This window comes from Schistocerca piceifrons, chromosome 9 (genome assembly GCF_021461385.2).
Source record: "Schistocerca piceifrons isolate TAMUIC-IGC-003096 chromosome 9, iqSchPice1.1, whole genome shotgun sequence".
In the NCBI taxonomy this organism is placed as follows: Eukaryota; Metazoa; Arthropoda; class Insecta; order Orthoptera; family Acrididae; genus Schistocerca; species Schistocerca piceifrons.
The window spans coordinates 168,807,273-168,833,884 of record NC_060146.1 but is presented as its reverse complement, the minus strand read 5'-3'; the positions used below and the strand labels follow the sequence as shown (position 1 = coordinate 168,833,884).

The 26,612-nt window shown below is 46.6% G+C and overlaps 1 protein-coding gene and 1 pseudogene across 1 annotated transcript in view; both read left to right on the top strand.

The window, feature by feature from the left end:
- Positions 1-26,612, top strand: part of LOC124716815 — a 441,191-nt gene that overhangs the window by 52,734 nt on the left and 361,845 nt on the right. The gene's annotated exons all lie outside the window — the stretch shown is intronic.
- Positions 20,357-20,474, top strand: LOC124717473 (annotated as a pseudogene).

Below are 26,612 nucleotides of genomic sequence, written 5' to 3'. Positions count from 1 at the left end.
GAGCGCTCTCCAACTGGATCTGCCCTGCGAGCGTCGAATCTCGCCCGCATCTGTCCGCTTCCTCTCGACACGCCGGCGTCGGCTCGCCTGTTATGCAAAATAACTGCGCGGCTTCGCAGCCAGTGAGGAGATGGCAGATACACACACACACACACACACACACACACACACACACACACACCACACCGAGAGAGACAGAGAGAGAGAGAGAGAGAGAGAGAGACAGAGATCAGATGAGGGTTCCCCGTGCATGCGTGACCACCGCTGAGTTATACCGTCCTAGAGTCGCAGTTCCTTTGCGGGAACAGGGATGAGGACCGACGGAGCGTCAAAGGGGAGTGAACTCCCTGGTTCCAGGTTGTCGTGGGAGGCGCCAAGTGGGGGCATGTCCAGGAGGCTGCCAGTGGGAACTGCAGAGTACAGGCCAGAAGTATGATCGAGAGGCTGACGTCACTCACAGATTACCCGATAATTATAAATTCATTTTCCACTTACTGCCACAAATTTTTAACATGCTATCTGGGAACTCTAGACAGGACCTACATATTGTATAATACTGACGACATACGATGATCTGTCTTTGTATTCAGTAATAAATTATATCAACAGCAAACAGTGGTATTACTAGTGTAGAAATAAAACAAAAGATTGAAAATATAAATCAATTAAAAAACATAAAATATAAGGAATTAATTTGAGCTCCAAGCCGGCCCCTGTGCCATAACGGTTCTCGGCGCTTCAGTCCGGAACCGCGCTGCTGCTACGGACGCAGGTTCGAATCCTGCCTCGGGCATGGATGTGTGTGATGTCCTTAGGTTAGTTAGGTTTAAGTAGTTCTAAGTTCTAGGGGACTGATGACCACAGCAGTTAAGTCCCATAGTGCTCAGTGCCATTTGAACCATTTTTTGAAATAAAACAAAAAATTGAATATATGAATCAATTAAAAAACGTAAAATACAAGGAGTTAACTTGAGTTCCGTGTGAATAACATCCGGCTTGTGTTGCTAGATATGTTACTGGCAGCCTCGAAATTACTCGAGGTTTGCCGACTTCTAAACCCATGCACGACTTTCGAGACTAGGATTCTGGGAAGAAAGAATGTTGGCAATAAATTACTTAACCGCAGATTTGATGAGAGGTACTGTCAAAAATAGAGCTGTGAGATTTGGTCCTGAAAAGTACTTTGGTAGTTGAGCGTTGGTGTTGAAACAGAAACCTGTCTTTTTTTAGAAGAGCCTATGTTAGTCTCAGAAAACGAAGAAAAGGCCCACTATAGAAAATGAGTTTGTTAATTTGTTTGTTCTCGAACGGGAGATTTGTTTGTTGTAAAAGAGGAGCCTTGTAGTCTTAAGAGAGAAGCCTTGGTTGTTATACCGGAAGAGCTTTGCTTGTGTCAGGAGCGGTGTCTTGACTGAGTTCGAAAAGAAGCTTTGATGTGAAAGAGGAGACTTGTTTGCTTTAGACAAAGAATAGAAGCCTGGTTTAGTTTAGAAGAGTGGCGATATTCGTCTACATCTACATCTACATCTACATCTACATTTATACTCCACAAGCCACACAACGGTGTATGGCGGAGGGCACTTTACGTGCCTCTGTCATTACCTCCCTTTCCTGTTCCAGTCGCGTATGTTCGTGGGAAGAACGACTGCCGGAAAGCCTCCGTGCACGCTGGAATCTCTCTAATTTTACATTCGTGATCTCCTCAGGAAGGATAAATAGGGGGAAGCAATATATTCGATACCTCATCCAGAAACGCACCCTCTCGAAACCTGGACAGCAAGCTACACCACGATGCAGAGCGCCTCTCTTGCAGAGTCTGCCACGAGTTTGCTAAACATCTCCGTAACGCTATCACGCTTACCAAATAACCCTGTGACGAAACGCGCCGCTCTTCTCTATCTCCTCCGTCAACCCGACCTGGTACGGATCCCACACTGATGAGCAATACTCAAGTATAGGTCGAACGAGTTTTTTGTAAACCACCTCCTTTATTGATTGACTACATTTTCTAAGGTCTCTCCCCATGAATCTCAACCTGGCACCCGCCTTACCAACAATTAATTTTATATGATCATTCCACTTCAGATAGTTCCGTACGCATAATCCCAGATGTTTCACAGAAGTAACTGTTAGCATTGTTTGTTCCGCTATCATATAACCATACAATAAAGAATCCTTCTTTCTATGTATTCGCAATACATTACATTTGTCTATGTTGAGGTCAGTTGCCACTCCCTGCGCCAACTGCCTATCCACTGCAGATCTTCCTGTATTTCGTTGCAATTTTGTAAAGCTGAACTTCTCTGTATACTGCAGAATCATCCGCGAAAAGACGCATGGAACTTCCGATACTATCTACTAGGTCATTTACATATATTGTGAAAAGCAATGGTCCCCGTCTACCGTCCGCAGCTCGTTGTCGCGCGGTAGCGTTCTCGCTTCCCGCGCCCGGGTTCCCGGATTCGATTCCCGGCGGGGTCAGGGATTTTCTCTGCCTCTTGATGACTGGGCGTCGTGTGATGTCCTTATATTAGTTAGGTTTAAGTACTTCTAAGTTCTAGGGGACTGATGACCATAGATGTTAAGTCCCATAGTGCTCAGAGCCATTTTTTTTCTTACTGTATGCCGCAATACGCTTCAAAGTGACACTCATATGGGAAACTGTTTGGCAACATAGGCAGCAACTACCCATATGCTGTGGTCGAAATGTTCTAGCAATCGTTCAGTGCTTCGATGATAGAAATCCGGTTGTCGATCAATGAGCCATTCTAGAACCACTGTGGCCTTCCCGATCAGCATGGCCCACGTCTGTGTGACCTCGGTGAAATTCTTAGGACAGTTTCACGACTGCTGGATTGATAATGCGTTTGGCCTACACACCGCCAGAATTCTTGAGAATCCCTGTATAATTTACATGTTTTGCCCACAAGAATCGTATTGTCCCTCACTCACTGCAGTACGCACGCCAGGATAACTTCTGGAACAGGGAAGCGAGCCGACCCCCGCTCGGATTCGGCCGGCACTGTTCAGCTTGGATATGGTTTTTAGGCGGTTTTCCTCATCTCACTAGGTGAATACTGGACTGACACCAAAATGCCGCTTCAGTCAGACGAATCGCAAAAGACTTAGGAACCTCTCACTCACTTTCATGCGAATAAGTCTACACTTATTCTGTCCATGGGGGTTACGTGTAGCGTCAGGATGGGCATTCCGGTCAGCTCTTAAACCAGGAGTAGTCAATCTTTTTTAACTATGGGAAACTCCCACTTTTGTATGATTTTAATTGTAAAGTTTTCCAAATTGAAATGGCTCTGAGCACTATGGGACATAACTTCTGAGGTCATCAGTCCCCTAGAACTTAGAACTACTTAAACCTAACCAACCTTAGGACATCACACACATCCACGCCCGAGGCGGGATTCGAACCTGCGACCGTAGCGGTAGCGCGGTTCCAGACTGTAGCGCGTAGAACCGCTCGGACACTCCCGGCCGGCCTTTTCCTAATTCCCGCCGATTCTACTGTCATCGTGATTTATAAAGCAGGGAAGTAACTTTTCAAGCTTTATAAAGCACAGTACAGCAAGTTACAGCTGGTTGTTGTTGTTTTTGTGGACTTCAGTCCGAAGACTGGTTTGAAACAGCTCTCCATGCTACTCTATCCTGTGCAAGCCTATTCATCTCCGAGTAATTAATCACTGCAACTTACATCCCTCTGAATCTGCTCATTGTATTTACCTCTTGGTCTGTCTAGGATTTTTACCCTTCTCTCCCCCCCCCCCCCCCCCCCCCCACACACTTCCCTCCATTACTAAACTGGTGATTCCTTGATGTGTCTTAATGCGTCCTATCAACCGATCGCTTCTTTTGGTCAAGTTGTGCCACAGGTCACTTTTCTCCCCAATTCTGTTGCCTTCTTAGTTACACGATGGAGCCATCTAATCTTCAGCATTCCTCTGCAGCGCCACATTTCGAAGGCTTCTATTCTCTTTTTATCTAAACTGTTTATAGTCCACGCTTCATTTCCATGCATGGCTATACTCCAGACAGATACTTTCAGAAAAGACTTCCAAGCACTTAAGTGTATATCTGATGCTAACAAATTTCACTTCTTCAGAAATACTGGAACAGGGAAGCGCGCCGACCCCGCTCGGATTCGGCCGGCACTGTTCAGCTTGGATATGGTTTTTAGGCGGTTTTCCTCATCTCACTAGGTGAATACTGCCAGTTTACACTTTACATCCTGTATAGTGCGGCAAACATCAGTTATTTAATTCGACTACAATCCATTATCCTCGTTTTGCTTTTGTTGATGTTCATCTTGTATCCTCATTTCAAGACACTGTCCATTCCGTTTAACTGCTAGTCTAAGTTCTTTGATGTCTCTGAGAAAATTACAATGTCAGCCTTAAATCCTAAAATTTTTAATTCTGCTCCCTGAACTTTAATTCCTAATCCAAGTTTTTCTTTGCTTTCCTTTGGTGCTTGTTCAGTATACACATTGAATAACATAGGGGATAGCATTGTAGCCTATCGCCAATGCTATTGAATCTGCATATTGAGCAAGCAGTAAAGGAATCAAAAGAAAAATTTGCAGTAGGAGTCAGAGATCAGGGAGCAAAATAAAAATTTTGGCGTTTTTCGATAACGTAATTCTGTCAGAGACAGCAAAGAACCTGGAAGAGCAGTTGAACGAAATGGATAGTGTCTTGAAAGGAGAATATAGGAGGAATATTAACAATAGCAAAACGAGGTAATTGAATGTTGTCGAGTTAAATCAGGTGAGGCTGAGCGAATTAGATTAATCTGCCAGGAAAGTTTCATAACAGCGCACACTTCGCTGCAGAGTGAAAATCTCATTCTGGAAACATCTCCCAGGCTGTGGCTAAGCCATGTCTCCGCAATGTCCTTTCTTCCAGGAGTGCTAGTTCTGCAAGGTTCGCAGGAGAGCTTCTGTGAAGTTTGGAAAGTAGGAGACGAGCTACTGGCGGAAGGAAAGCTGTGAGGACGGGGCGTGAGTCGTGCTTGGGTAGCTCAGGTGGTAGAGCACTTGCCCGCGAAAGGCAAAGGTCGCGAGTTCGAGTCTCGGTCCGGCACACAGTTCTAATCTGCCAGGAAGTGAAATTTGAGAAAACCTTAACTGATTTCTGGTCGTATGAAGGCAAGCCCCTTCGATTCTGAAATGTCTTTCGTTTTTTTAGCTTACTTGTGGCAATGAATAACTTTCCTGCAAGTGTTGTCGGGAAGCTGCCGCTGCTTCTGTAATTGAAAGCTACTAAAGAGACGCGACTCAGTTACTAAACGGCAAACTAACTACAGGTGAACTTCGTGTGTAATGCGTCCCCGTTATGTGTCTGCATTTTAAATTCCAGTTGTGAAACTTCAGTGAATGACAAAAATTGCGAAATGGATGATGACGTGCTAAATTACGTTAACGCTGATACCTTTAAAAGGTGTACTGGCAAATTCAGAGACGTCACTTTGCAAAATTATTCTTCATTACAACCAAAAATTGCAAAGAAATAATATTAAAAAATATATGTAGATTACAAATGCTACACGAAAGGAGATAACCTTTCCTGGTTCGTCACTAGCGGTACCTGACTAAGAAGAAGGGAAAGCTCTGTGTTGGATACCAAATTGTTATGATGGTGTGCAGGAAGTATCTCGAGCGCAATGAAAGAGAGGAAACTTAATTATTACATTATTGTGAACTCTTCGTCGAATTAGTCAAGAAAGGTTTCTCTCTCGCAGCAAAGATATAAAAAATCATATTATAAAATCAATTTTCTCAAAAAAAAAATGTTATTCATAGGTCTTGAAATTACAGCAAAATTTGTCGAAACCGGTTCTTTTAAGTATAAAAATATTTATGCTGCCTTAGCTTGGTATTGTTTTCTCTCAATAATGACAAATTTTCATGAATCTTGCCATGTCGCGCTCTAGGCCGTGGCTCACTTCACGATTACCAAGTGAAGACTCACCTTCTCTGTGGGCAGCACCCGTGCGGAGCAGCCGATCCAGAGATGTTACTGCAGACTTGCAGTGTCGCAGATGACATAGCACGCTGTCTGAGAAACAAAATAAGGTGACTTCAGTATGTGTATTCGAGTCAAAAGGGAAGCTGATTGTGAACAAATACACTGAATCGCTAAAGAAACTGGTACATGTCGCTCTCTAGGCCGTGGCTCACTTCACGATTACCAAGTGAAGACTCACCTTCTCTGTGGGCAGCACCCGTGCGGAGCAGCCGATCCAGAGATGTTACTGCAGACTTGCAGTGTCGCAGATGACATAGCACGCTGTCTGAGAAACAAAATAAGGTGACTTCAGTATGTGTATTCGAGTCAAAAGGGAAGCTGATTGTGAACAAATACACTGAATCGCTAAAGAAACTGGTACATGTCGCTCTCTAGGCCGTGGCTCACTTCACGATTACCAAGTGAAGACTCACCTTCTCTGTGGGCAGCACCCGTGCGGAGCAGCCGATCCAGAGATGTTACTGCAGACTTGCAGTGTCGCAGATGACATAGCACGCTGTCTGAGAAACAAAATAAGGTGACTGCAGTATGTTTTTTCGAGTCAAAAGGGAAACTGATTGTGAACAAATACACTGAATCGCTAAAGAAACTGGTACATGTCGCTCTCTAGGCCGTGGCTCACTTCACGATTACCAAGTGAAGACTCACCTTCTCTGTGGGCAGCACCCGTGCGGAGCAGCCGATCCAGAGATGTTACTGCAGACTTGCAGTGTCGCAGATGACATAGCACACTGTCTGAGAAACAAAATAAGGTGACTGCAGTATGTGTTTTCAAGTCAAAAGGGAAGCTGATTGTGAACAAATACACTGAATCGCTAAAGAAACTGGTACAGACATGCGTATTCAAATAAAGTGACATGTAAACAGGCAGTTTAAGCCGCTGCTGTTGGCAACGCCTATATAAGACGACAAGTGTCTGGCGCAGTTGTTAGATCTGTTACTGCTGCTACAGTGGCAGCTTATCAAGTGGGTTTGAACGTCGTGTTGTAGTCGACGCACGAGCGATGGGACACAACATCACGAAGGTAGCGTTGAAGTCGCGATTTTCTCGTACTACCATTTCACGAGTGAACCGTAAATATAAAGAGTCCGGTAAAACATCAGATCTCCGACATCGCTGCGACCGGAAAAAGATCCTGCAAGAATCGGACGACGACTGAAGACAATCGTTCAGCGTGACAAAGTGCAAATCTTCCACAAATTGCTGCAGATTTCAACACTGGGCCATCAACTAGTGTCAGCGTGCGAACCATTCAACGAAACATCATCCTTATGGGCTTTCGGTACCGAAGGTCAACTCGTGTACTCTTTAACACTGCACGAGACATAGTTTTACACCTCACCTAGGCCCGTCAACCCTGACATTTATGACTGGAAACATGTTGGCTGCTCGGACAAGTTTCGTTTCAAATTGTATCGAGCGGATGGACGTGTACGCGTTTGGAGAAAACCTCATGAAACCATGGACCCTGCATGTCACCAGGGGACTGTTCAAGCTGGCGGAGGCTCTGTGATGGTGTGGGGCGTGCGCAGCTGAAGTGATACGAGACCCCTGATACGTCTAGATACGACTCTGACAGGTGACACGTACGTAAGCATCCTGTCTGATCACTTGCATCCATTCATGTCCATTGTGCATTCCGACGCTCTTGGGCAATTCCAGCAGGACAATGCAACACCCCATTCGTCCAGAATTGCTAGAGAGTTTTTCCAGGAAGACTCTTCTGAGTTTAAACACTTCCGGTGGCCACCAAACTCCCGAGACATGGGCGTTATTGAGTACATCTGGGATATCTTGCAACGTCCTGTTCAGAAGAGGTCTCCACCCCCTCCAACTATTACGGATTTATGGACACACCTGAAGGATTTATGGTGTCAATTCCCTCCAGCACTACTTCAGACATTAGTCGAGTCAAGGCCACGTCATGTTGCGGCAATTCTGTGTGCTCGCGGAGGCTCTGCACGATATTAGACAGGCGTATCAGTTTCTTTGGCTCTTCAGTGTACCAACACAACACCCGTTTCGGTATTTCTCGAGGGAGGCTATCTTCCGGTTTCGAATCGCGGCCCACCACGTAGTGTTAGTCTAGCGAGAAGTTTCGCAACAGCACATACACGGCTGCACTGTGCAATATTCATTCCAGCTTTCATTCTTTCCTTCCTGCCAAAGAATGAAGAAGACTGACGTGTGCAGCACAGGCTACTTGCGTCGTATACTGTAGCAGAGTTGATGGGATGAACAGGTTCGCACTGTTTGGGAAAGAAACTGAGGACGGTGTCAACCATTCGAAAGACTTATGAGTCGAGAAAAAAGATGAACGGGCGCTGTGGCCGGATTCCTCGCGTTCGGAAGGCGCTAGAAGTCTCCAGAGGCGCGGAGTCGCTTCTCACATTGCCTGAACGTGGCGTGGCGTGGTGTGAATCCGTAATGAGGATCGCGACCCAGCTGCCGCGCACGGGGTCGTAACTCAGGACCCCCAGCTCCGCGTGTGCACTCGCTGACTTTTCTGTACTTCTTAGTATTCCTCCCATCCCGAGCGCGTATATCACTGCAAAGCGACTGTAGCGGCATTCGCCACAAATACTGGCGTTACTTCCTGGCAAGTTTCGCTCAGAGGTGCTCCATAAATCCTCCCCCCCCCCCCCTCTCCTGCTGAAGGTGGCACTCTCTATGCGGTTCGCTCGGTGTTCCTCAGCGTTGCGTGACAGTTAATGGCTTTCACTACGCGGAAGGCACATCTCGACGATAAAACGTTGACCATCGACTAGTTTCAAGTGCAACGGACGCAGTCGGGCAATCTAAGGTTGGACGTTACAAGCAAATATTCGCTTATTTTTCGACGTAACATCTCTTTCGATTATTACAATTTTTCCTATGAAAAATTCCGTTCCCGATATACGGTTCTGGAGATTCTACAGTCTACCTGTAAACCCATTAGTGTCGATAAATTTCCTTACCACACATACTTTTAGATGACACAGCAGGAGGAGTAAAAGGGTATTATGTTAGGTGAACACAAGAGACCAGTCAGAAAGTTTTAATTATCACTTAGAAATTATAAAGTGACGTAACTTTTTGTTTTACTTACATCTTTGTAGTCCTATTGCAAATTCAAATGCCCTCGCCAAATTACTGTACCGTGATGCTGTTGTTGTTGTGGTCTTCAGTCCTGAGACTGGTTTGATGCAGCTCTCCATGCTACTCTATCCTGTGCAAGCTTCTTCATCTCCCAGTACCTACTGCAACCTACATCCTTCTGAATCTGCTTAGTGTATTCATCTCTTGGTCTCCCTCTACGATTTTTACCCTCCACGCTGCCCTCCAATGCTAAATTTGTGATCCCTTGATGCCTCAAAACATGTCCTACCAACCGATCCCTTCTTCTAGTCAAGTTGTGCCACAAACTTCTCTTCTCCCCAATCCTATTCAATACCTCCTCATTAGTTACGTGATCTACCCACCTTATCCTCAGCATTGTTCTGTAGCACCACATTTCGAAAGCTTCTATTCTCTTCTTGTCCAAACTATTTATCGTCCATGTTTCACTTCCATACATGGCTACACTCCATACAAATACTTTCAGAAACGACTTCCTGACACTTAAATCTATACTCGATGTTTACAAATTTCTCTTCTTCAGAAACGATTTCCTTGCCATTGCCAGTCTACATTTTATATCCTCTCTACTTCGACCATCATCAGTTATTTTACTCCCTAAATAGCAAAACTCCTTTACTACTTTAAGTGTCTCATTTCCTAATCTAATTCCCTGTGCATCACCCGATTTAATTTGACTACATTCCATTATCCTCGTTTTGCTTTTGTTGATGTTCATCTTATATCCTCCTTTCAAGACACTGTTCATTCCGTTCAACTGCTCTTCCAAGTCCTTTGCTGTCTCTGACAGAATTACAATGTCATCGGCGAACCTCAAAGTTTTTACTTCTTCTTCATGAATTTTAATACCTACTCCGAATTTTTCTTTTGTTTCCTTTACTGCTTAGTCATAGCAAGAGTGCCGAAATTTTTCGTTCTTAAATTAACCACTTTTACAAAACCGTGATGCTAGTAGAATCAAAAGTAAGTGCCAAAGCCTATTGATTACCTGGAGTATCGCCTGGCAGTTTGTCAACAGCATCACTGGATACGTTACAGCAGTCGGGGTCACTAAGTGACGCTAGGGATCAGAAAAACCGATAGCGGTATTTTAGTTCTGAACAACCGGTATTTGTTTGATCTCGGTTATAATAGGTGTTTTTTAATTTTTTTTTACTAATAACCGCGTAAAAAACTGAAATATCAATTAGTCATAGCAAGAGTGCCGAAATTTTTCGTTCTTAAATTAACCACTTTTACAAAATAGAGTAAGTTTTATGCGTAAAATTTGCACTGATATGAATATTGCGTTATTGTATGAAATGGGAAAACCGGACAGTGCTGTTTTAATAACAATGCCGACAGAAACTGACAAGAAACCCATCAAAAAAAAAACTGTTATAGTGAGACAATAATGTCCCAGTTGCAGTGTGTCGTCGGTGAAGGTACGCGTGGGCGTACTTTGTGCAAGAGTTGCCCCCACTGTCGTCGCCGGACATTCTCGTATTGCAGACTGGATACGTTTTTGCGAAGTGACGTAGCACTGAAGTACAAGGCTTCATTTCCATTCAAAGATAAAAATATTGCTACGCCATTTATATAAAATAATAAAGTGGAAGGAAAATTGTGGTAACATAAATTAATAACTTAAAACATTTCATTCACGGTGTACAATAAAAAGAGAAGCTAGGTGACCTGCCGCCTGTGTGCATAATATGGTAATGAGTGAATGGGCAAATATCTATTGGGAACACTACGAATGTAGGTTGTGGACAGTTGGGAATGTGGGTCTCACGGGAAGAGTGCAAGGGATAAGTCCCTGCAGTCGCGCTATTCTCTGTGCCCTCGGTGGCTCAGATGGATAGAGCGTCTGCCATATAAACAGGAGATCCCGGGTTCGAGTCCCAGTCGGGGCACACATTTTCAGCTCTCCCCATTGATGTACATCAACAACACCCGTCGGCAGCTAAGGGTTTCGATTTAATTATCATTTCTTTCTAGAGAAGCTGCGCGGTAATCAATGGTATCTGTTTCTTTGAGAACAGATACCATCTTCATACACTCCTGGAAATTGAAATAAGAACACCGTGAATTCATTGTCCCAGGAAGGGGAAACTTTATTGACACATTCCTGGGGTCAGATACATCACATGATCACACTGACAGAACCACAGGCACATAGACACAGGCAACAGAGCATGCACAATGTCGGCACTAGTACAGTGTATATCCACCTTTCGCAGCAATGCAGGCTGCTATTCTCCCATGGAGACGATCGTAGAGATGCTGGATGTAGTCCCGTGGAACGGCTTGCCATGCCATTTCCACCTGGCGCCTCAGTTGGACCAGCGTTCGTGCTGGACGTGCAGACCGCGTGAGACGACGCTTCATCCAGTCCCAAACATGCTCAATGGGGGACAGATCCGGAGATCTTGCTGGCCAGGGTAGTTGACTTACACCTTCTAGAGCACGTTGGGTGGCGCGGGATACATGCGGACGTGCATTGTCCTGTTGGAACAGCAAGTTCCCTTGCCGGTCTAGGAATGGTAGAACGATGGGTTCGATGACGGTTTGGATGTACCGTGCACTATTCAGTGTCCCCTCGACGATCACCAGTGGTGTACGGCCAGTGTAGGAGATCGCTCCCCACACCATGATGCCGGGTGTTGGCCCTGTGTGCCTCGGTCGTATGCAGTTCTGATTGTGGCGCTCACCTGCACGGCGCCAAACACGCATACGACCATCATTGGCACCAAGGCAGAAGCGACTCTCATCGCTGAAGACGACACGTCTCCATTCGTCCCTCCATTCACGCCTGTCGCGACACCACTGGAGGCGGGCTGCACGATGTTGGGGCGTGAGCGGAAGACGGCCTAACGGTGTGCGGGACCGTGGCCCAGCTTCATGGAGACGGTTGCGAATGGTCCTCGCCGATACCCCAGGAGCAACAGTGTCCCTAATTTGCTGGGAAGTGGCGGTGCGGTCCCCTACGGCACTGCGTAGGATCCTACGGTCTTGGCGTGCATCCGTGCGTCGCTGGGGTCCGGTCCCAGGTCGACGGGCACGTGCACCTTCCGCCGACCACTGGCGACAACATCGATGTACTGTGGAGACCTCACGCCCCACGTGTTGAGCAATTCGGCGGTACGTCCACCCGGCCTCCCGCATGCCCACTGTACGCCCTCGCTCAAAGTCCGTCAACTGCACATACGGTTCACGTCCACGCTGTCGCGGCATGCTACCAGTGTTAAAGACTGCGATGGAGCTCCGTATGCCACGGCAAACTGGCTGACACTGACGGCGGCGGTGCACAAATGCTGCGCAGCTAGCGCCATTCGACGGCCAACACCGCGGTTCCTGGTGTGTCCGCTGTGCCGTGCGTGTGATCATTGCTTGTACAGCCCTCTCGCAGTGTCCGGAGCAAGTATGGTGGGTCTGACACACCGGTGTCAATGTGTTCTTTTTTCCATTTCCAGGAGTGTATAATATGGCTTTGCTGGTTGCAGTCGCCGCGCGGGATTAGCGGAGCGGTCTCAGGCGCTACAGCCATAGACTGTGCGGCTGGTCCTGGCGGAGGTTCGAGTCCTCCCTCGGGCATGGGTGTGTGTGTTTGTTCTTAGGATAATTTAGGTTAAGTAGTGTGTAAGCTTAGGGACTGATGACCTTAGAAGTTAAGTCCCATAAGATTTCACACACATTTTTCTGGTTGCAGTCCTTAGAAAAGTGACAAATTAACACAAAAACAAGGTTCTCGAGCCTCAATTTTCACTCGTTAGCAGTGAGTATTCGTGACGCCCAAATAGTGGTACGATCTCCGATTGCAAATTGACTTCTGAGCTGTGTTTCAAAATATTAGAATCAATGGGAATAGTCGTAATTTCGAGGAAAGCAGTTAAAGATGGACGGATTAAGTTTTCTTTTATTGGTCTATTCAATTTAATGATTTGATTCTGTGTATCTTGAAACATATAGAGTCGAAATTTTTCAAATATTTTGCTCGACTTCTACTTTTATTACAGGAAATAAAAAGAATAAAATGTCGAAATAGGTCATTTGAGAAACCGGTTATTTTGATTAGTTTTAACAGTCAGTTCAATCTGGCTTGTAAAAAAAACGATATGTCCCAAAACCGGTTGTTTCAGCGATAACCAGCATCCCTACGTAGCCTAGAGCGGTGCGGCGGAGGACTCGGCCGTTCGTGAGGCAGAAGAAGGCGCCGCTTGCTAGCCGGGACGTTGGATGCACTGTTGGGGGTGGGGGTGGTTATGCTGGTGATGGATGGAAGCGCTTGCCGGGCTGTCACTGAGAAATCCCTGTTTACAACAGATTGCGGGATTCGCGCTACACTGGGTTCGGGAGCACGATAGTGAAGTTAGTGGAACTATTGGCTATCTGCTTCATCTGATCTGAATCCTAGGCAAAACTTCTGGGACACTATCGGTCGCTAGCTTTGCCCCTGTAAGCTGCCGGCCCCTAATTTGCGGAAACGAAGTAATCCGTGAGTAGACATACGGCGCCACACACCTCTGGAAGCCCACCAGAACTTGCAAAATGCAAGCCGCGCAGAGTCGCTGTTGTACTGTATTACACTGAAGAGCCAAACAAACTGGAACACCTGCCTAATACCGTGTAGGGCCACCGCTAGCACGCAGAAGTGCCGCAACAAGACGTGGCATGGACTCGACTAATGCCTGGAGTTGTGCTTGAAGGAACTGACACCGTGAATCCTGCAGGAATGTCCATAAATCCGTAAGAGTACGAGGGGGTGGAGATCTTTCGTGAAGCGCTCGTTGCAAGGCATCCCACACATGCTCAGTAACGTCCATCTATCGGAATCTTGGCGGCCAGCGGAAGTGTTTAAACTCAGAAGAGTGATCCTGGAGCCACTCTTCAGCAATTCTCGATGTGTGGGAAGTCGCATTGTGTTGCTGGAACTGCCCAAGTGCGTCGGAATGCACAATGGTTATGAATGGATGCAGATGATAAGGCAGGATGCTTACGTACGTGTCACCTGTCAAAGTCGTATCTAGACGTATTAGTGGTCACATATCACTCAAACTGCACAGACCCACCGCATTACGGAGCCTCCACCTACTTGAAGAATCCCTGCTGACGTGCAGCATCCATTTATTCACAAGGTTGTATCCTTACCCGTACACGTCCATCCGCTCGATACAATTTGAAACAAGACTCGTCCGACCAGGCAACGTGTTTCCAGTCATCAACTGTCCATTTCGATGCTGACGGACCCAGGCGAGGGGTAAAGCTTTCTGTGGTTCTGTCGTCATGAGTACACGAGTGGGCTTTCGGCGCCGGAAGCCCGCATCTACATCCATACTCCGCAAGCCACCTGACGGTGTGTGGCGGAGGGTACCTTGAGTACCTTTATCGGTTCTCCCTTATGTTCCAGTCTCGTTCGTGGAAAGAAGGATTGTCGGTATGCTTCTGTGTGGGCTCTAATCTCTCTGATTTTATCCTCATGGTCTCTTCGCGAGATATACGTAGGAGGGAGCAATATACTGCTTGACTCTTCGGTGAAGGTATGTTCTCGAAACTTCAACAAAAGCCCGTACCGAGCTACTGAGCGTCTCTCCTGCAGACTCTTCCACTAGAGTTTATCCATCATCTCCGTAATGCTTTCGCGATTACTAAATGATACTGTAACGAAGCGCGCTGCTCTCCGTTGGATCTTCTCTATCTCTTCTATCAACCCTATCTGGTATCAATCCCACACCGCTTAGCAGTATTCAAGCAGTGGGCGAACAAGCGTACTGTAACCTACTTCCTTTGTTTTCGGATTGCTTTTCCTTTGGATTCTTCCAATGAATCTCAGTCTGGCATAATCATTCCATTATAAATCACTCCTAATGCGTACTCCCAGATAATTTATGGAATTTACTGCTTCCAGTTGCTGACCTGCTGTATTGTAGCTAAATGATAAGGGATCTCTCTTTCTATGTATTCGCAGCACATTAGACTCGTCTACATTGAGATTCAATTGCCATTCCCTGCACCATGCGTCAATTCGCTGCAGATCCTCCTGCATTTCAGTACAACTTTCCATTGTTAAAACCTCTCGATATACCACAACATCAGCCGCAAAAAGCCTCAGTGAACTTCCGATGTCATCCACAAGGTCATTTATGTATGTTGTGAATAGCAACGGTCCTATGACACTCCCCTGCGGCACACCTGAAATTACTCTTACTTCGGAAGACTTCTCTCCATTGAGAATGACATGCTGCGTTCTTTTATCAAGGAACTCTTCAATCCAATCACACAATTGGTCTGATAGTCCAAATGCTCTTACTTTGTTCATTAAACGACTGTGTGGAACTGTATCGAACGCCTTGCGGAAGTCAAGAAACACGGCATCTACCTGTGAACCCGTGTCTAAGGCCCTCTGAGTCTCGTGGACGAATAGCGCGAGCTGGGTTTCACACGACCGTCTTTTTCGAAACCCATGCTGATTCCTACAGAGTAGATTTCTAGTCTCCAGAAAAGTCATTATACTCGAACATAATACGTGTTCCAATATTCTACAACTGATTGACGTTCGAGATATAGGTCTATAGTTCTGCACATCTGTTCGACGTCCCTTCTTGAAACAGGGGATGACCTGTGCCCTTTTCCAATCCTTTGAAACGCTACGCTCTTCTGGAGACCTACGGTACACCGCTGCAAGAAGGGGGGCAAGTTCCTTCGCGGTCTCTGTGTAATGATGATCTTTCGTTGAATGATTCGGACGCTGACACTTGTTGATGGCCCAGCATTAAAATCTGCAGCAATTTGCGGAAGAGTTGCACTTCTGTCACGTTGAACGATTCTCTTCAGTCGTCGTTGCTCCCGTTGTTGGAGGATCTTTTTCCGGGCGCAGCGACATCGGACATGTGATGTTTTAGCGGATTCCTGATGTTCACGGTACACTCGTGAAATGGTCGTACAGGAAAATCCCCACTTCATCGCTACCTCGGAGAAACTGTGTCCCATCATTCGTGCTCCGACTATAACACCACGTTAAAACTCATTTGAATCTTGATAACCTGCCATTGTAGCAGCAGTAACTGATCCAACAACTGCGCCAGACACTTGTTGCCTTATATAGGCGTTGGCGGCAGCAGCGCCGTATTCTGCCTGTTTACATATCTCTGTATTTGAACACGCATGCCTATACCAGTTTCTTTGGCGCTTCAGTGTACAAAGGTGAACCGACATGCTGTTAAGGCTGAAATGGCCGACTCTTTCCTTGGTTTGAACCGTACTTGAATGGCCTCAGTAATACGGTGGTGGAAAATTAAAATGAAGAACTTATGAAAAAAAAATATTTTTTATGAAACTTCCTGGCAGATATCGGCGCACACTCCGCTGCAGAGTGAAAATCTCATTCTGGATACATATTTTTTCTGTATTTGATATTACACGCAGTTTTCACATACAGTTTCAAACAAAGCAAAATAAATTCGCTCACATTTCACTATTAGAATTAGGAGTAGTGTTAAAAACTGAGAAAAGGCGACCTTTCGAGTAGGAAGGGCGGAAGTTGGTATGTAGGTAGATCCGCTAGATGACGCGCACAGTGGTGAATATCACTAGTTAGCTACAGTTAACAGTTTGGAGGTGTGTGTGCTGACGTCGTACGGCAGTTGCTGCGAAAATGGCTCCTGGAAAATCTGTATGTGGTGACGAGCAAGCAAGTATTAATGCGTGTGAAGACACGGCCGTGTCTAATTGCCAGATTACTAACAAATTAGGGCGTTCCAGTTGTGTTACTGATAATTTTGTCAGACTGGGTGCACAATATGGCAAAAATGGCGGATATATCCATAAAACTGTTAGCACCAGAAACGCGTTTGATTCTGCGTCAAGCAAAAGTCAGCAGCTTGTGCTCCTCTCAAATCGTGGCTAGTTGCTGTTATCCTTCCCTTCCAGACGCGTTAGACAAATCCAGGCTCAAGACGGGAACCTGGATTTCAAGAAACTGCTCCATAAGCCACATTTGAACCATGCAGATAAGATGGATCGACTAAAGTTTGTGGACGAACATGTATCGTGGACAGTAGAATGGAGCAAAGTAATTTTCATTGATGAGAAAAAGCTTGATATGGATGGGAATTATCGTTTTCAGTATTACTGGCATGATATTCGTACAGAAGGACACGTTTCGATGATTAGAAACTTTGGCGGTGACAGCTTTATGATCTGGGCAGCATTTTGTGCTAACGGCGCGTCCAAAATAGGATGGTTACACCCCAGACTGTAATCCGATGATTCTAAAAATTGAATTGATTCGTGTGCATGAGGAATTTGAGGATGGTAACGTACTATTCCAACACGATAATGCTGTGCTTCACAGGCCTGACAAAACAGTCGTGGTTTCAGGTTCAAATGGCTCTGAACACTATGGGACTCAACTGCTGTGGTCATAAGTCCCCTACAACTTAGAACTACTTAAACCTAACTAACCTAAGGACATCACACACATCCATGCCCGAGGCAGGATTCGAACCTGCGACCGTAGCGGTCGTGCGGTTCCAGACTGTAGCGCCTTTAACCGCTCGGCCACTTCGGCCGGCCGTGGTTTCAGGACAGGGGAATTCCACTTCTGAGCTGAACATCGAGAAGTCCGGATTTAAATCCCATGGAGACCTGTTTTCCGCAGTGGATGACAGTTTGAGGCTGTGGCCGAACTGAAAACTGCAGTTCGAACGGAGTGGACCGAGCGAGGTGTTGCAGTGCTTAGCTAGCACACAGTAATCGCATTCGTGAGGACGAAGATTCAAACCCGCGTCCCTCCATCCTGATTTACGTTTTCCGTGATTTCCCTAAATCGCTTCAAGCAAATTCTGGGATGGTTCGTTTGCAAGGGCACGGTGGACTTCCTTCCCCATCCTTCCCTAATACGATGGGACCGATGACCTCGCTGTTTGATCCCTTCCCCCAAATGAACCAACAACCGGCATTGATATCAATCTCGTCACTACCCTTATACAATCAGTACCTAAGAGGTTTTTTGCAGTTATTAACAACAACGGATGTTGGACTAAATTCTAGTTCATAGTTGTGATCTATTTACTGTATGCGTTAGGTTGTTCGGACAACAGTTCAGTGCCTTTATGTCAATTTCCACTCCTGTTGGAACACGTGAGGCAATACTGACCCTACAACTTATCTTAGAGAATAGATTAAGGAAAGGCAAGTCTACGTTTCTAGCATTTGTAGACTTAGAGAAAACTATTGACAATGTTGATTGGAATACTCTCTTTCATATTCTGAAGATGGCAGGGGTAAAATGTAGGGAGCGAAAGGTTATTTACAATTTGTACAGAAACCAGATGGCAGTTACAAGAGTCGAGCGGCATGAAAGGGAAGCAGTGGTCGGGAAGGGAGTGAGACAGGATTGTAGCCTATCCCCGATGTTATTTAATCTGTATATTGAGTAAGCAGTAAAGGAGACAAAAGAAAAGTTCGGAGTACGAATTAAAATCCATGGAGAAGAAATAAAAACTTTGAGGTTCGACGATGACATTGTAATTCTGTCAGAGAAAGCAAAGGACTTGGAGGAGTAGTTGAAGGGAATGGACAGTGTCCTGAAAGGAGGATATAAGATGAACATCAACGAAAGCAAAGCGAGGATAATGGAATGTAGTCGAATTAAATCGGTTGATGCTGCGGGATTTAGATTAGGAAATGAGACGCTTAAAGTAGTAAATGTGTTTTGCTATTTGGGGAGCAAAATAACTGATGATGGTCGAAGTAGAGAGGATATAAAATGTAGACTGGCAATGGCAAGGAAAGTGTTTCTGAAGAAGAGAAATTTGTTAACATCGAGTATAGATATAAGTGTCAGGAAGTCGTTTCTGAAAGTATTTTTGTATGAAGTGTAGCCATGTATCGAAGTGAAACGTGGACGATAAATAGTTTGGACAAGAAGAGAATAGAAGCTTTCGAGATGTGGTGCTCCAGAAGAATGCTGAAGATTAGGTGGGTAGATCACATAACTAATGAGGAGGTATTAAATGGAATTGGGGAGAAGAGGAGTTTGTGGCACATCTTGACCAGAAGAAGAGATCGTTTGGTAGAACACGTTCTGAGGCATCAAGGGATCACCAATTTAGTACTGGAGGGCAACGTGGAGGCTAAAAATCGTAGAGGGAGACCAAGAGATGAATACACTAAACAGATTCAGAAGGATGTAGGTTGCAGTAGGTACTGGGAGATCAAGAAGATTGCACAGGATAGAGTAGCATGGAGAGCTGCATCAAACCAGTCTCTGGACTGAAGACCACAACAACAACAAGGTTGTCTCATTCTTTAAACTTCTTAAGTACTAATGCTTGTGGAAAGATGAGAGAGAATTTAATTTACATTGTTGAAAGCTGTGCGAGAAAAATGTCTGCAATACCAAATACGTATATATACATATATTTTCCTTATCTTTGCCTTTATGCTTATTTACACAACTGTTGAATACGGCATTACAAGCTGAATAGCAAAGTAGTTCTTGACAGAGGAGCTACGAAGCGGAATCCACTTGTCCCGGTGCTACAGCTGGTTCAGAGAGCGGAGGCGCCAGACCTCAATCCACCCCGTGCGTGCCGGCCTTCCATATTCGATCGCCGCCGCCCGCCGGCAGATGGCAGCGGTGTCGCAGCCAGAGCGGAGCCCTCGTCCTGCCGCAGCCATATTTGCCGTGCGCAGGTCGGCGTCTGGCGTCTGCGGGCTTTTTGCCGCTCTCCCCCTGCTCCTCCTCCGCCCGCTGCCGTTGCTCACCGCTTTACGAACTCTCCGGCGCGACTTGGCGACCGTGCCAGGACTCTCCGTGAAGAACAGCCGCCACTCCACGCTTGGCCTGGTACCCTGTGTGGTCGCCGGCGAGACAGCTGGTACTCTGTTATTACCTAAAACAGACTCCTTAGCGCAACTCGAGTACAAATACAGCGATGAATTATCTGTGTAATGTGACTATACTTGGCTTGTAGAATAGTTGAGATGCGACTGTTAAACTGCTGGCTATGAAAACTGCGACAGCTTGAAGGCAGCATGCAACAAACCTACAACTGGCATTGTTTGAAATGCTGGTACGTAAATGATTACCACTTCAGCTCTAGCTAACAAAGTAGGTACAAGTAACAACATTTACGTTCTGCATACGGTAGACGTGTCTACACTGGTGTGCAAAATTAGGGGCGAAAGTAATACATGTTTTGTCGGTATCAAGTCAAGCAACGGCCTTGCCGCAGTGAATACACCGGTTCCCGTCAGATCACCGAAGTTAAGCGCTGTCTGGCGTGGCCGGCATTTGGATGGGTGACCATCTGGGCCGTCATGTGCTGTTGCCATTTTTCGGGGTGGACTCAGCTCGTGATGCCAATTGAGGAGCTCGTCGACTGAGTAGTAGCGGCTCCTGACAAAGAAAACCATCATAACGGCCGGGAGAGCGGTGTGCTCACCACACGCCCTTCCTACCCGCATCCTCAGCTGAGGATCGACCACTTGTGGCCTGAAGGCGAAGTGCACTACCAAGTCACTCGATGACTATACGTACAGAGAACTGCTACAGGTATAACAAAAGGTAACTGAAAGGAATACGCAATTAGACGAATTGAAATGACACTTTCCGAGACAATAATTAGACGGAAGTCATGGTGATTTATCACAGTCCATGGACATTAAAAGAAGCAGAACATGGTTCTTAGTAGGCTGTGTGATCACCAATGGACGGGAGTGCATGCTCTGGAGCGTTCTACCGTGATGGCGAAGTGGTTGATAAGGAGAGCCTGTAGTAGGGCGTTCCACTCCTCCACCAGTGCTGTTGACAACTGGTGGATGGTTGATCGTGCATTCCACGCGTGTCCTGCGGGATTTAAGTCGGAGCGACGGGCAGGCCAGTCCACTTGCCGAAAATCCTCTCCTTCCAGGAGCTCCCACACCTGCACCGTCCCATGACGTCACTCATTGTCATCCATAAAAATGAAGTCACTCCGGTTTCACATCTCGTGCCGTCCAGCTCCCTGAGCACGAGTGCGAGATTTCTGGCGACATGCTCCCGCAGACTCGTTCATTTGTACCCAGTAATTAATGTGTTGCTTTCTGTATCACGTCCTCAACTTTTTGAGAGAGTTTATTTTGTTTAACGTTTCACGAATTAGTAAAGCACGACCACAACCGTAAGTAACAGACTAAGTCACGTGGTATATAGCGATTCCCAGTCTGAGACTGCAAATGACAGGCTGTATAATGTGTGGTAGATATAAAGCTACCAGCACACACAACTAATGACGTCATGTGAGTATGTGAATTGACATCTAACCGTTTTACTCCATAATTTAGCATCCTAGACATAAATGTTTAAGCATGGTGTGAGTGAACGACATATAATGCCCCAGCTTAGCGACATATGTCGTAACTGCTCCCACCTTCAGAAAAAACAAAACGCCTTGAAGGATTAGCGATAGGACGCTGATATTCACAGGACATGTACATTAATATATTCTGCAGAAATGATTAGCATTTCAACCATGTCGGCTGGCTGGTTCAGTGTCAACATCGATATCGCAACTCAACACTAGCTACAGGTAAAATGTGGCTGCGGCTCTCGTTGTCGCTAAAAACAGTAGGTAATGGATGAGTGTGACTTGAGCACACGTGCAGGATAGCTCGCAGACGTATGCGCGAACCGTACTCTTAAATCAGTGAGTTTGAAAGAGGGTGCATTATTGGCATGAGAGAATGTGATGCATCCATCTGGGAAACTGCCACTCGTGTGGGACGAAGTGTCTCGGCAGTGCAACAGGTGTGTGCAGAATGGTTCACAGTGTGCCGTAGAACACGACGAGATGGGTCAGGTCACACCACCCAGACTACCTCCTGAGAAGATCGACACCTCAACCGAAAGGCACTGTAGGACAGATCTGCGTCCTCCTCGTCTCTGGCGCAACAGTGGAACACATCGTTCAAATGGCTCTGAGCACTATGGGACTCAACATCTGAGGTCATCAGTCCCCTAGAACTTAGAACTACTTAAACCTAACTAACCTAAGGACATCACACACATCCATGGCCGAGGCAGGATTCGAACCTGCGACCGTAGCAGTCACGCGGTTCCGGACTGCAGCGCCTAGAACCGCACGGCAACCGCGGCCGGTCCATAGATTTAAAAACTTTAGAGCCAAAAATTCATGCAACCTACGGAAGATTAACAATTATGTCTGAAAAAAGCTCTTCTCTCGTACTGAGCTTCCTTCTCACTACGTTCCATACCAATAGAATGCGGTTTTTAATATTCACTGCGCCATATTTTTTTCCCATTTCAATCAATGTTTGCCCTAAATTTAGAAAGGCTACACGCTGCTAAATGGCCGCAAGTCCTTAGCACACATTTCCACTCTCACCAGCCACTAAGTCTTCGTCCTTTTCCAAAATATTTATTGAGTGAGGAAACTGGTGGTCAATTCTCAACATACTCGAGGTTCCCGAATGAGTTTCAGGGACTTACACCACAGTTTGCATTGACAGCCACCTGCCGATTTTTTTGAAGCTGCCCCATATACAAACGAAAACTTTCCCCTGCTGTACTTGTTCTCTTTTTCGTGACTCGTATACATTCCCTAATTCTAAATTTCTCTTCAGTTTCCTTTAAGTTTCGTTTGCTCATTTTGCTGCTCCCATCGTTATGGTAAATGAGTTGCGGTGAAACTGCCTACCCAAACAAGCACCTGGCTGTTCTGTAGTCACGTCCGATTGACAGGGCAACGCGTTGGCAGACGCTGAACGCGTCCCATGGAGGTTGCAACGCTTCCGGAAACCCAAGTTGGCCTGATTTTTAATCACTGCGCTTCATATTATATAAACTGAACGAGCAGGGTGCACGAAGGAAAGGGAAGGGATTACTGATACCACCTGCATCAAGATTTGGTGCGGCATCAGCGTAGACAAATGCAAAGGTTTACCGGACCGGGATTCAAACACGGGAGCTCCTGCTACGTAGGCAGCTGCGTTAACCAGTGCGCCAGCCGGGCACAGTGCTTATCGTACCTGAGCGGACTACCTCGGCAACGCCCTTCCCACATGGAGCCACCCATCCACTGTTCCTGTCCATATCCTCCGTGCTCCGTGCTCACTACTTTGAGATTCGTGCAGGAGGTAGGACGTAGTTTTGCACCCGCACTGAATGTGCTGGATCCATTCCCCATCGAGGCGAATCAATTACACTGAAGAGCCAAAGAAACTGGTACACAGCCTAACATCTTGCAAGGCCCCAGCGACCACACACAAGTATCGCAAGACGACCTGGCATGGACTCCACTAATGTCCGAAACAGTGTGCAGAGAACTGACACCACGAATCCTACGCGGTTGTCCGTAAATCGGTGAGAGTACGAGGGGGTGGAGATCTATTCTGAAAAGCAGGTTGCAAAGCATCCCAGATACGCTCAATAATGTGCATGTCTGGGGAGTTTGGTGAGCAGCGGCAGTGTTTCAACGCAGAAGAGTGTTCCTGGAGCCACTCTTCTTCAATTCTGGACGCGTGGGGTGTCGCATTGTCCTGCTGGAATTGCCCAAATCCGTCCGAATGCACAGTGGACATGAATGGATGCAGGTGATGGGACAGAGTGCTTACGTACATGTCACCTATCAGAGTCGTATCTAAACATATCAAGGGGCCCATACCACTCCAACTGCACACGCTCCACACCATTACGCAGCCTGCCATCTTGAACAGTCCCCTGCTCACAAGCAGGGTAAATGGATTCATGAGGTTGTCTCCATACCTGTACACGTCTATCCGCTCGATACATTTTGAAGCGGGACTCGTCCGACCAGGCAACGTGTTTCCAGTCATCAACAGTCCGATGTCGGTGTTGATGGGCCAGATGGGCCAAGGCAAGGCGTAAAGCTACGTGCCGTGCAGTAGTCAAGGATACGAGAGTAGGCCTTCGGCTCTGTTGAACAGTTCGCACGCTGACACTTGTTGCCGGCTGAGCATTGAAATCTGCAGCAGTTTGCGGAGGGGTTGCACTTCTGTCACGTTAAACGAATCTCTTGAGTCGTCGTTGGTCCCGTTCTTGGAGGATCCTCTTCCGGCCGCAGCGCTGTCGGAGATTTGATGTTTTACCGGATTTCTGATATTCACGGTACACTTGTGAAATGTTCGTGCGGCAAAATACCAATTTCATCGCCACCTCGGAGATGCTGTCTCCTATCGTTCGTGCGCCGATTATAACACCACGTTTAAACTCACTTAAATCTTGATTTCCTGCCATCGTAGCAGCAATAAGCGGTCTAACAACTTCGGGAGACAGTTGTTGTCTCATATAGGCGTTGTCGACCGCAACGGCGTATTCTGCCCGTTAACATATCTCTGTATTTGAATACGCATGCCGATACCAGTTTCTTTGGCGCTTCTTTGTGTATGAATCCATGGTGTATTCTTTCGGATATGTCCAAGAGGGTTGACGCCAGAGATTCATATACACTATGTGATCAAAAGTAAACATACGCAAAAGTAAACATACGTTTTTCATATTAGGTGCATTTTTCTGCCACCTACTGGCAGGTGCTCCATATCACTGACGTCAGTTGTCATTAGATATCGTGAGAGAGCAGAATGGGATGCTCCGCGGAGCTCAGTGACTTCGAAGGTGTTGAGGTGATTGCGTCTTACTTGTGTCACACATCTGTACGCGAGATTTCCACAGTCCTAAATATCCCTGGTTTCCGATGTGATAATGAAGTGGATACGAGAAGGGACACGTACAGCACAAATCGACCTCATCTGTTGACTGATGGTCGTAGTGTCTAATTGGCAGACATCTATCCAGGCTGTCACACAGGAATTCCAAACTGCATCAGGATCCACTGTAAGTACTATGACATTTAGGCAGGAGGTGAGAAATTTGGATTTCATGGTCGAGCGGCTGCTCATGGGCCAAACATCACGCCGCTAAATGCCAAATGACGCACAATGTGGCGATCCGTTGGCAGGGTGTGGGTGTGGCGAATGCCCGGTGAACGTCATCTGCCAGCGTGTGTAGTGCCAACAGTAAAATTAGGAGGCGGTGGTTTTATGGTGTGGTCGTGTTTTTCATGGAGGTGTCTTGCACCTCTTGTTGTTTTGCGTGGCACTATCACGACACAGGCACCTTCTGGCTTCCCACTGTTGAAGAGCAACTCGTAGAAGGCGATTGCATGTATCAACACGATCGAGCACCTGTTCATAATGCACGGCCAGTGGCGGAGTGGTTACACGACAACAACGTCCCTGTAATGGAAGGGCCTGTACACTGTTCGAATGGTTCAAATGGCTCTGAGCACTATGGGACTCAACTGCTGAGGTCATTAGTCCCATAGAACATAGAACTAGTTAAACCTAACTAACCTAAGGACATCACACACATCCATGCCCGAGGCAGGATTCGAACCTGCGACCGTAGCGGTCTCGCGGTTCCAGACTGCAGCGCCAGAACCGCGCGGCCACTTCGGCCGCCCCTGTACACTGTCCTGACCTGAATCCTACAGTACACCTTTCGGATGTTCTGGAACGCGACTTCCTGCCAGGCCTCACCCACCGACATGGATACCTCTCCTCAGTGCAGCACTCCGTGAAGAATGGGCTGCCACCCCCAAGAAACCTTGCAGCACTTGCTTTAAGGCGGCCGGTGTGTCCGTGCGGTTCTAAGCGCTTCAGTCTGGAACCGCGTGACCAATACGATCGCAGGTTCGAATCCTGCCTCGGGCATGGATGTATATGATGTCCTTAGGTTAGTCAGGTTTAAATAGTTCTAAGTTGTAGGGGACTGATGACCACAGATGTTAAGTCCCATAGTGCTCAGAACCATTTGAACGATTTTGAACTTGCTTGAACGTATGCCTGCGAGAGTGGCAGCTGTCATCAAGGCTAATGGTGGGCCAACACCGTACTGAATTCCAGCACTGCCGATGGAGGGCGCCACGAACTTGTAAGTAATTTTCAGGCAGGTGTCTCAATACTTTTGGTCACCTGGTGTAACCGTATAACACTGTGCTTCGTTATACATGTAATTTTGTGTGTCCGTTGCAGCAGGTTGACTTACTTTAATGGTTGCAGCGGAGATATGGGTAGACAAGCTGCAAGGAGAACTTGTAGACACGTGGTATCACTACAACCGTAATGGTAACAGGACGGCCCGACGAATGCAGGGTTCTAGGCTCGTGTCACCATCCAGAACTCGAAAAAAAATGGTTTAAATGGCTCTGAGCACTATGGGACTTAATATCTAAGGCCATCAGTCCCCTAGTACGTAGAACTACTTAAACCTAACTAACCTAAGGACATCACACACATCCATGCCCGAGGCAGGATTCGAACCTGCGATCGTATTGGTCGCGCGGTTCCAGACTGAAGCGCTTAGAACCGCTCGGCCACACCAGTCGGCCATCCGGAACTCGACTTCAAGTGTCGGCAGGTTGTAGGGCTAGCTGCTAGGAGCATTACCGCCG